A 10,522-nucleotide genomic window follows, 5' to 3' on the forward strand; every position below is an offset into this window, starting at 1 on the left:
TGTGACACCTCCAGTGGGTGGAGCTGTCCCAGATGACCTGCTCCCTAAGCTAGGTGACCCAGAATCAACCCTGCACGGAAGGGATTGTGGGATCAGCACAGGATCGGCCCTGCAAAGGAAGGGACCATGCTTAGGAATCTGCAGAATAGAAAGGAGAAATGAGCTAACTTCCTGAGATTTTGGAAAATAAGAAGCTGAAAAATACCTAAATTGAGACTTGCTTTGGTAAAGGAAGGAGCACAGATGGACTGATGGGCAGAACATGGAAAAGATGGAAGTCACCGTTGTTCATTCATCTCAATATTTTTGAGGGCCACACCAGCAGATCAGGAGAAACTGAGGTGGCTAGACTTCAGTGTGCACGGGCCACCATAGACGTGTCTTGTTGCACGTGTGACTGTGGCCTCTTCATGAGCAGAGGCATTGTGTAGGAAGGGAGTTGCAGTCGATGAGTAAGCGAACCCCCAAAGATAAATGAATCAAGCTGAAGGCCGGTCTTTAAAGAAATGCTGCTTTAATCTGCGTCTGATTAATAGTTTATCATTATCCCATTTATTAATGTTTTACAAGTCAGGGAATGAAGAGGGATGGTCACTGATAGTGCAGTGGTTATGGTGGCTTGAACATCGAGCCTGGCCCTGTCACCACTTAAGCTGGTTAAGCAAATTACTGAAGCCCTGTGTGTGTTGTAGCATTTCTGTCTTGTAAGTGTAAATGATGATACCTACCTGTATCTGAAGTTGGTGGCGTAGAGCCTCTGCTCTGTGCCTGGCATCTGACAGGTGTGCTGGAAGCCGCAGCTAGAATCCATTCAGAACATACTGGGTTAAACGCATTATGTGTGAAGAAACTAAGGCTTTGAGAGCTTATGTAACATCAAACGGAAGGGGTGCACAGTGGACCAAGATAATGAAGTCTGTGGGCAGCAAATGTCAACTGCATAAAACACACATTTTTATTACAGATTTTAGTTTAAGTTCACTGTGAGATATATAGAATACCTTGCTTGTTATGTCATCATTTGAAAGAAAAAAATTGGGGATGAGGAGGCTGATAAACAGAAAAGGAAACTGGTTCTATTTACCTGTGGTTGATGTGTGGGCCAGGTGTTGCCAGTCTCTGGACCTTTTACCCAAAGAATTAAAAGTAAAGGCTACATAGATGTCTCCAAAGAAGCAAGATAATTAGGAGGAAAGGGATACACCATCAAGTTTCAAAGTAACTCACATTCAGGAGCAGCACCCACAGGGCTCCCAGCTGCAGCTGTGCATCTTTTATTTTTTTATTTTTTTTTTTTTTTGCCTGTCTCAGTTCCCACTACTCTTGAGTAGCTTGACCACACATCTAGAATCTAGAGTCTAGAGTAGTCACATCCCTCCAGGTACTTCTTATTGAAAAGGCCGTACTGTGGTGAATGGTCAGAAAGATGCACTAAGGCTTTCTGGAAGAATGACTGTTCACAAGTTTGGATAAATAAGGCTTGGAAGGAAGTGGGAGAATTGCCAGAAAGCACTTGGAAGGGTTTATACTGTTATACTGCCTCTGGGTCTGAAGCTACAGGGAATCCACCCTGGAGTGGGGCGTGGCTGCAAGAACTCTCTCAGTGGCCTGGGTCAAGAATCTGAGATGGGTGGGGGTGGCAGTGGGATGCAAACCCTCACTGGGCTTTTTCTCCTTTTTATTCAGTCTGGGGCCCAAGAATATGGAATGCTGTAATCAGTTCCACTGTGGGATGGTGTCTTCACTCCTCAGTTAAATTTCTCATTTTCCTCAAAGATAGGCCCTAAGGTTATGTCTCTTAGGTGATTCAAAATTCAGTCAAGTTGACAATGACTAGCCATTAGGGGTTCTTTTGGGAGAGGGACTAGTTCATCTCGTGATGCAGAACAGATGCTGGGGTGGAAGCTGGAGAATGCCGGGCCGACCTTGGCATTTAGCTGACCTCCAGATGATTTACAGGTGGCATGGTCCCTGCCTTTCAAGCAGCGCTCAGCATCTTCTCTAGATGGTGCACAGCCCGAGCTTCTGCACAGCCTGAGCTTCCGCACAGCCCGAGCTTCTGCACAGCCTGAGCTTCTTGGCCGATGCTCTGGAGGGAATTCTCAAATGGGAAACGAGTGCTTCCAAATCTAAGCGCTTGTCATTCAGGGAGAGAATGGGTCTTTTCCAAAGACTGCGATTTAAAATGATGTCATAGGCTAATGGTGTTCACCTCAGTTTTACTTTATGAATTCCGCAGACTTCTTTAAAGACCACAAACCAGTGGCAATGAAACATATTTTCATTTTAGAAAATGACTATTTTAGTGTTCTTATGAAAGCTATCATTTTAGTTAGTAAAATCCAAAGCACTAGATTCATTATATGCTAGGCAACTTCCTCTTCACAATTAATAGTGAAGTGTTTCTCCTATTATTGGAGAGAATCGTCTGTTTAAAGTGCATTAATGCTAAGAAGGTGACATGTCTTTGATACTTGCTTGTGCATAAAGGTGGCCGAAAGAGAATCATAAGGACACAGGAAGTACAAGCTTACTTCAAGAAATCGCTTTCCCAGGAACCCACATGAAAGGTGTCAAAGATACTCTTAGAACCTGGACAGACAGTCTCTCTCTCTCTCTCTCTCTCTCTCTCTCTCTCTCTCTCTCTCACTCTCTCTCTCCCTCACTCCCTCCCTCCCTCCTTCCTTCCCTTTTTCTCTCCCAACCCCCTCTCTCCCTCCATCCCTCCCACCCTCCCTCTTTCCTTTAAGATTACTGGCCTAAGCATTATCTTGCTCAACTTCATATTATCCTCAAATTTCATTGAATAAAAATGAGTTTGAATTTAGTAAATGAAGTCAGCTTGATTCCTACAGTCCCTTCACCACCCAGGTGTCAGGCCAGCCCAAGCTGTTTAGTACAATGAAGGTTCTTGTTTGACCATAACCACACATCTCACGCCACAGGCAATCAGCATTTTAATTAGTGATTCAAAGGAAAGCCATTGTCCTCTAGTTGCTTTATCATAATTGCCAAATAATTTTCCATTGAATAAATAAATAATGTAAAGGAGAAACCTCCCCTCGTAATGCTGTCATTAAGGCTTCATTTTTTTTTACCCCCTCATTTGTATTTGTATTAACACACAGCCCACTTGAAAGGGAGTAATTATAATGGCTTTCTGACAGTAGCCTATGGTTTATAAAACCCGGGGATGGTTTCCTTTTCTATCAGTGCTTTGCACTGCTTGGCTCATTTCAAGGCTTAGATAAAGGAAGCTCATGGTGACTGGTGCCTCTTGGAAGGTGTGTGAAAGTGAATGATTGATTTGCTGGGTGCATCATTGGAACTAGGTAACTCGCATTATGACTCTGATGTACTGTGTAATTGATGCAAGTCCTTTCATAGCATCCTGAGATTGAAATCAATATTCATTTGGAGTGCAACAACTGTAATAAACTACATTCCTTTTGTAAGCAGTGGTCTAAGGCTTTGTAAAGGATCAGTTAGGAGTGACAGATTAACATTAGGTCAGGCTGGGGTCTATTTGAATAGATATGAACAATGTCTTCAAAACACCCCATTTAAAGCATCCGATTTCAAGAAATGAACTTTTTGATTCCATTGCTTAGAAACTTCTTTCACTTTGCCTCTGTAGGAGTCACTCCTCTTTCCACCGACAGACCTGGACTCAGGATAAAGAACGGGCACAAATGTTCACAAACGGGGTCATTTTCATGCAAAACAGTGCACATGCTATTTATAGTCCTTGATAGATTTTTTTTTTTTAAAAAAAGAATGTCTCATCTGTGTTGTTATGTCTTTCAAAATATTGATGATTGGTGATTGAAATTTGCATCCTGCCTTCAGAAAATGGCTCTGACTCTCACTTGAGATACCAAGGAGATGTGTTCTGAAGAATAGAGGAATCAATACCAATTAATCCTTACAGTCAGGCCGCGTGTTTATCATCTTAAGTGCTGCTATGGGACAACAGTTTAGAGACCAAGATGGCCGGTTTTAAGATCAGATGAATTTAGGTTCCAATCTGGCCGTCAGCTAGCTGGATTGAGCATGTGATCCAAAATTCAGCCTCCACTGCTATCTGCTAAAGGCAGATACTCAGAGTAATACCGGGATAAGGGAATGACCTAATTATATCTAAAGGACACACTGCTTGGTCTGTTTTGAGCATTCAGTATATGGCGGACTATGATGACATTTTGTGAGGAAGTTCATGGTCTTTTTCTCTCCTGCTCCACTTCTACTATCTCACAAATATCTTTCATTTCCTCAATGCTTGAGAGACAAAGATCTGAGAGACTCCTTTTTTTTCTCCATACCAGTCCCTTTGAACTATCAGGCTTGGCTAAATCTCTTCACAGTGATGCCATCTTAAAAACCATTATCAAGGCAAAGATTTTTCTAGTTGACTCTAGTTGACCCTCTATCTCCCAGTAGTTGCCCTGTGGCTTGCAGTTGCTGTGGGGGTAAACGGTGCCGTACATTGAAGCTGTGTGGCACAGAGATCGGTACAGCAGCAGTAGCCTGAACATCACAGCTGATGGCTGAGTTCACTAATTAAATTAAAATGATTATTTTTGTTTTAGAAAAGAGACATTGAGGCACATAGGAATTGATGAGTAGTAGATACTCATGAAGTGATGGTTATTTTTATCTGAGAATTTTCCTTGCTTCATCTAAATGAATGTTTCTTATATGTCAGGAGTCACAAATCACTCCCAAAGGGTCAAAACCAGCCTACTTACACATTTAATGTGTTAAGTTTTACAACCAGGGCTGTTCACACAAAATTCTTCCTGTGTGTTCTTATGGAACCCCCTTGTATGTCCATCCTTGTTTTTCAAGGCAAAGATTAAATATTTTCCCTTTTCTAATTGTTGGTACTTGGATTTCATATCTTCCTTTCCAAGCTCCTTCAGTACTGTGTACCTGAAACAAAACATTGCTACAAAAACCACATGATGTATATTATTTTGTATAGCTGACTACTGTATCCCATGGTCATATGGGATAATATAAAAATTGAAGTAGGGATATCAATGCAGCGATAGTTGTCACCACTTGATAAGAGCCCACGTTTCATTCCTATAAAGACCGTCTGGTAGTTCTTGGGGGTGCAAGGACAGTCATCATTGTCCCCAGTGAACTGAGAAGGAGACTGGGTGTAGAGACTACTAGGTGTCAGGTGTGCCCGAGTCACTGGGTGCTGTAGCACACCTCTGTCCCCCCCTCCGGGAACACAAACATTTTCTTCCTGAGGTCCTGAGGTTCTTCAGACTTCTTCCTTGGCAGCCTCCTCCTCTCCTAAGACATGGTATATCAGGTCACCGGAACCATCTGCTTGGCCTTTAATAACTATAGTTTTCTTAGTTAGCAACCCATAAGGCATAAACTTTCTAATGGCTACGGGGGAGTAATGATGGTAGACCAGGATCTAGCAAAAGTAACTTGAAGAATGAGTTGGAGCATATGCTTTAGAAGGTGAAAGCAATGTATACCACATCCTCTGAAACATCGTCATACAAGACGGTTCCCTATAGGCTACTAGGACTACACGTACTAGCAGATCTAAGCAATATTAGCTTTATGTATGAACGCTTTATTTCCTGACTCGTCCATGTCTGTGAACTTTGCTGTGCTTTTCTTTCCCTGGTGAGCTGTAAACATGCACAAGGATAAAGAATACTTTTTGTTTTTACTAATATCCACCATGATAGACTTACTATAGCTTGTTTGCCATTGGCCCATCCGGGATTATTTTGTTCTGCATTCTTTACAGTGGGTTCCCATGTCTTAGCCAAAACATACTAAAACAGAACATTGAAACGTGCACCTTGGTGGACAGCATCCAGTGCTTCAAATTTCCATCTTGAGACAGTTTTATAAAAGGAGACATTCTTCCCAAAGGCATCTCAGTGACATCTATAGTCTTCTAGGCAGACGTAACAAAAATAACGAACCAAGGTTCGTTAGTTCGTTGTTTGTTCTCTCTCTCTCTCTCTCTCTCTCTCTCTCTCTCTCTCTCTCTCTCTCTCTCTCTTTTTTAAAAAGGGAACACTAAAATCTTTCCCAGTACTGTCTTTTGGGTTGTCACCATCAAATATGGCCACCACTTAAGATCACATTTCACATCTCTGACACAGATGGTTTGACAAGACGCAATCTGAAGGCTTTCAGAAAGAAATCTGTCTCTGGTAGTTTTTATGTGATATAAATATTACAAGGTCAAATTCATTTTTTTCTAGTGAGACAAAATGTTAACCTTACACTTGGATTCAAAGCTGACCCATGGCTTCACTTTTGGAATGAATATTCCCTTTCACTGGAAGGCGTGACCTAATCTCCATATTTCTCCTCTGTATCTCATTTCCTAATTTGACTGTGAGTCAGAATCACCCCCTTTTCATACATATATTGATTCTTTCTGCTGTTGGAAATAGATCTGAAAGCTGTTAACAATTATTGTCATTCGTAATACATTCTAAAAAGTGCACCCTGAAAGGTGGATTGGTTCTGTAGGAGTGTGATAACCTGAGTGTTGGAGTGGCGAGGCACACTGGAACAGGGCTGAGACTATGCATGTCCTTTGCATATGGGTCACTTAAATCTTTTATCATATTTATCATTCTAGAGAAACATCCTTTCCTCCCTGATGATACAGGAGTGATGGATGGAGTTTTTTTTTTTTTTTTAACCTTAAAAACTATTCTGTTTTCATTTACCTTATATTAAAACAGAGAGCTCAGGTCTTGTTCTCTTATGCATGTGTTTATGTACTGTGCAAAAATCCACCATGACACTGGCTTGTTATCTGGTAGGTATCTCATGGCTTTATGGTGAGCAGTCTATTGAATATTTATTGAACATTTAACTTGTGCCATCACTAAATTGGGGGTACCAATATGGGAAAAACAAACAAACAAACCACGTGCTCTGTCCTCAGATGTTCATGGTGTGAAATAACTAGAGGAGAGACAGATACTTTAATTTGCCTTTTGTTAGATTGACTTGGTTGAGTTCTTATGATTAAAAACTGACATGTGGCTAGGGGATCCTATGTCCAACAGGCCTAGAGGATAAAAAGACCATTTACGTATTGAATATCTTTTTTTGTTTTGTTTTGATTTATTTCTAGTTCCGGGGATTGAACACAGGGTTTCGTACATGTTAGACTCTTCCACCAAGTTGTACCCACAGCCTCTAAGTCATATTTTTATTACAGTGGGGGTATTATATACATGTTTATCATGTAATTTTAAATAAAACAGTCTAGTTACATACTGCATTAGTCTTAGTTGAGAAAATGGAATTCACCAAACAGAATGCCCATGTGCACTAGCTGTGACTATTTGGACTATAGATAATTTCTGTTTTGATTTTCTTTATCTTTAGTTTTTCAAACTCTTTATTATGAACACAATTCTTTTATCACCATAAAATGCTAAGCATGGAGATAGTTCTTTCAACATTATAGAATACAGAGCTCTTTGGTAAGATTTTATAAGTTGTAAATAAGAACAGTTTGCTTTTAGAAGTCCTCCTGTGCTCTTGGACTGAGTTTATTCTTTGTCAGTTGATGCATTTTGAACTAGCTTTTGGGGTGCTCTTAAAGTGGGTCTTCATTCCCACTAATAAAAATACTGTCTGTGCTTTTATAGATCTTAAAGTGTATCTAATGTCGAGGATGGGGAGGGGAGAAGGTGGAAGACAGATGGCTTTTAAATAGTTTTGAAAGGGATTCTGGTATCAGACACATGTGATTGTTTAAAACTGTCTAGAAGTGGCCACTGACAGCTGCAGAACATTGAGGAGAGCATTCTTTTCTGAGGCTTCTATTCTTCTCTGTAGACAGGGAATGTGATTGTGCCCTTGTGAGATTGTTGTAACATGATGCATGAAGCACATAGTAGGTGGTCAATAATTTCTTTTAAGTCTTAATACCTAACCTGACAGCTGTGAAGTACAGGCATTATTTTCATTTTAGCCCCTACATTGAAAACATGTGAAATCAGGACAGTCAGGCTGAAACCATGGAGAGCTCTTTTAGTGATGCAATTTTTACTGTAAATTGGAAAAAAAAATGCATGTGTGCATGAGAGTGCACTCATCCAAGCATGTGGGTGTCTGTGTACATGTGCACACACATACACATTATTTCTCTCCTAATGTGGACAGGGGGTCAAGCTCAGGTTTGGTGGCAGATTCCTTTACTCACAGAGCTGAGTCATTGTCACAGGCCCACTGTGAGCTCTTTTTGATTCCCTGAGAGCTTCCAAGTTGGTTCCACAGACAACCAACAAAATACTAAAAGACCGAGAGACTGGAGTTTGATTACTTGAAATGTCTTAACCCCTTGTCCCTTCTCCATTGAAGACTTCCTGCGTTCCTGTCAGGTGAGATCCTGTTCTTGCCTACCCGTAAGGAACACGCTTCCAGTCTCCCGTCAGCATCAGGGGGAGTGGGATATGTGCACTGTAGTCAAATCACGGGGTTGTTCTTTCTGGTCTCTGTTTAGGTGCTGTTTTCTGGGGCATCTCACATATCTCATCTTTGGTTCCTCAAGCCTTTCATCTTGTCCTCTGCAATGCAGTGCTGTTCCAGCCCTAAGCCCTCTGAGGGCAGGGACATGTGGTTGTCATCTTTGCCTCAGCATTTACCACAGTTTCTGACCCACAGTAACTGTTGACCTCAGACAGTGCTGTCTGTCAGCAGAGCCTGTTCAGCAATGGCTCCCTCCCACAGCTCCATTTCTCTGCTGTCCATTCCTCCTCCTTCTTCTTGTGGGGAGGAGAAAGATCTGTGCTCGTTCATTATCCCTTCCTGGATTGTCTCTTAGGTTTCTGCTTCCACTCTCCTTGCTCCTCCTCCTTATGGAGACTCACCGAGACTGACCTACCCTGAGACACAGCCCTCTTCACTTCCATGCCCCTTTTAATCTTTATTTATTTCTTTGCTAATTGATGTTATTGCTCAGCAAAGGCAGATGGATTTGGCTTCTTGAATTTAGAACTAGAGATTTCTTTTGCTTTTCCTTAGTTCTTCCTCCTCTGTCTTGGAGGTTACTCCTCTTATTACAGAATTTAGCAAGCCTTGAAGCCTCTGCAGCTAAATTCCAGGGACTCTCTAAACCCTGCCAGCTTAGGGAGCAGGGGGTGTTAACTGTGATGTTCTTCCTGCCCTTCCTTCCTGCTCAGTAAGTGTATCATTTTCTCCAGTTGACCTGGTGAAGGAAGGTTAGCAAAACCCATCTAATTCCTGGGTCAGATCATAGCCGCAAGCCTGGACCACCAACGTTGGCAGAGGTTGGGTGGTTGCCAGACACTTGGAGATATGAACAAGGGCTGTATTTTTCTTGGGCTGAATTGAGTAGTCTTCCTGTTCCCTCCTCTAGGAGTTTACATAGATGGAAAATAAGTTTCTCTTTTTGGCCAAAGAGCAAGGCAGTTAGTTCAGAGAAAAAACGTGTTTGGGCACCGAGTCAGGAGGGATAGGACCCATTGGAAAGCTGTAGCTTATTCGTTTTTTAAATTCTGAGTTTCCAGCCCTGTGCTAAAGCATTTCCTCCTCCCTCCTCCCTTCCCTCCCCCTCCCCCTCATACCCCTATTGCTATAAAAAGTGATTACAAAATTGTTACAAAAGAATTTCATTTGAGGCATACTCCTTTTCTTAACACCTGGTTAACTATTTACTCCAGTTCTGTGTCCCGACCCCCCCGACCCGACCCCCCCCCGTCCTGTCCCGTCCCGTCCAGCCCCCCCCCCCCCTTCCTCTCCTGCTTTCTCCACCCGGCCTCCTTGGCTGTCCCTTCCTCTCCTGCCTTTGATATACTTGTGGTCCTAGCTTTCACTTAATTTTGTCAGCTAGGAGATCCCAGCTTACGTTAGGAACGTTCATTGAGGAGAGGTAATATATTTGCCCCCACCCTTCCAGACATCCGCATTTGTTTTCTGCATTCTATGATTTAGTGCTTGGCTATAAATGGCTCTATTACAGATTCCTTCCCTCCGAGACTATCCTTTAACATGGGAATTTAGAAGGGGCAGTGGCTTTCCTAGATGCACTGCACTTATTTTTAACAGTGTGTTGGGAGGCTGAACTGCCCTGTGCTAAGAGCGCTGGGCTGATAGAAGGAAAATAGGGACTGACACAAACAGTTGAACTCAGTGGCAACCTTTTCCGCTACCCTTGCTGCTAAGCATAACACAATGACTAAGTTATAAAGAAAAACACCACAGCAGTTTTCAGTCTCACACGTACAGGTGTCAGGGATTTTTTTTTTTTTTTTAAGTTAAAAGTTTACAGATGCAAATGGAGTTCACAGCTCACACCCTTTCTTCAGCCTCTGCAGTGAAAATTTGCTATTTTGCTTTTGAACACTTGGTCCCTGTCACCAAAATCAAAGTACACGTATAACTCATAAACATAAACTTACACTTAAGGATAGCACACAGATAAAAATTGACATATATATATATATGTATATATATATATATATATATATATATATATATATATATA

General features: G+C 41.8%; 1 protein-coding gene across 19 annotated transcripts in view; it reads left to right on the forward strand.

Annotated features, from left to right (window-relative positions):
- Nucleotides 1–10,522, forward strand: part of Npas3 (neuronal PAS domain protein 3) — an 824,148-nt gene that overhangs the window by 71,155 nt on the left and 742,471 nt on the right. The window lies entirely within an intron of this gene.

This window comes from Mus musculus, chromosome 12 (assembly GCF_000001635.26).
Source record: "Mus musculus strain C57BL/6J chromosome 12, GRCm38.p6 C57BL/6J".
Taxonomy (NCBI): domain Eukaryota; kingdom Metazoa; phylum Chordata; class Mammalia; order Rodentia; family Muridae; genus Mus; species Mus musculus.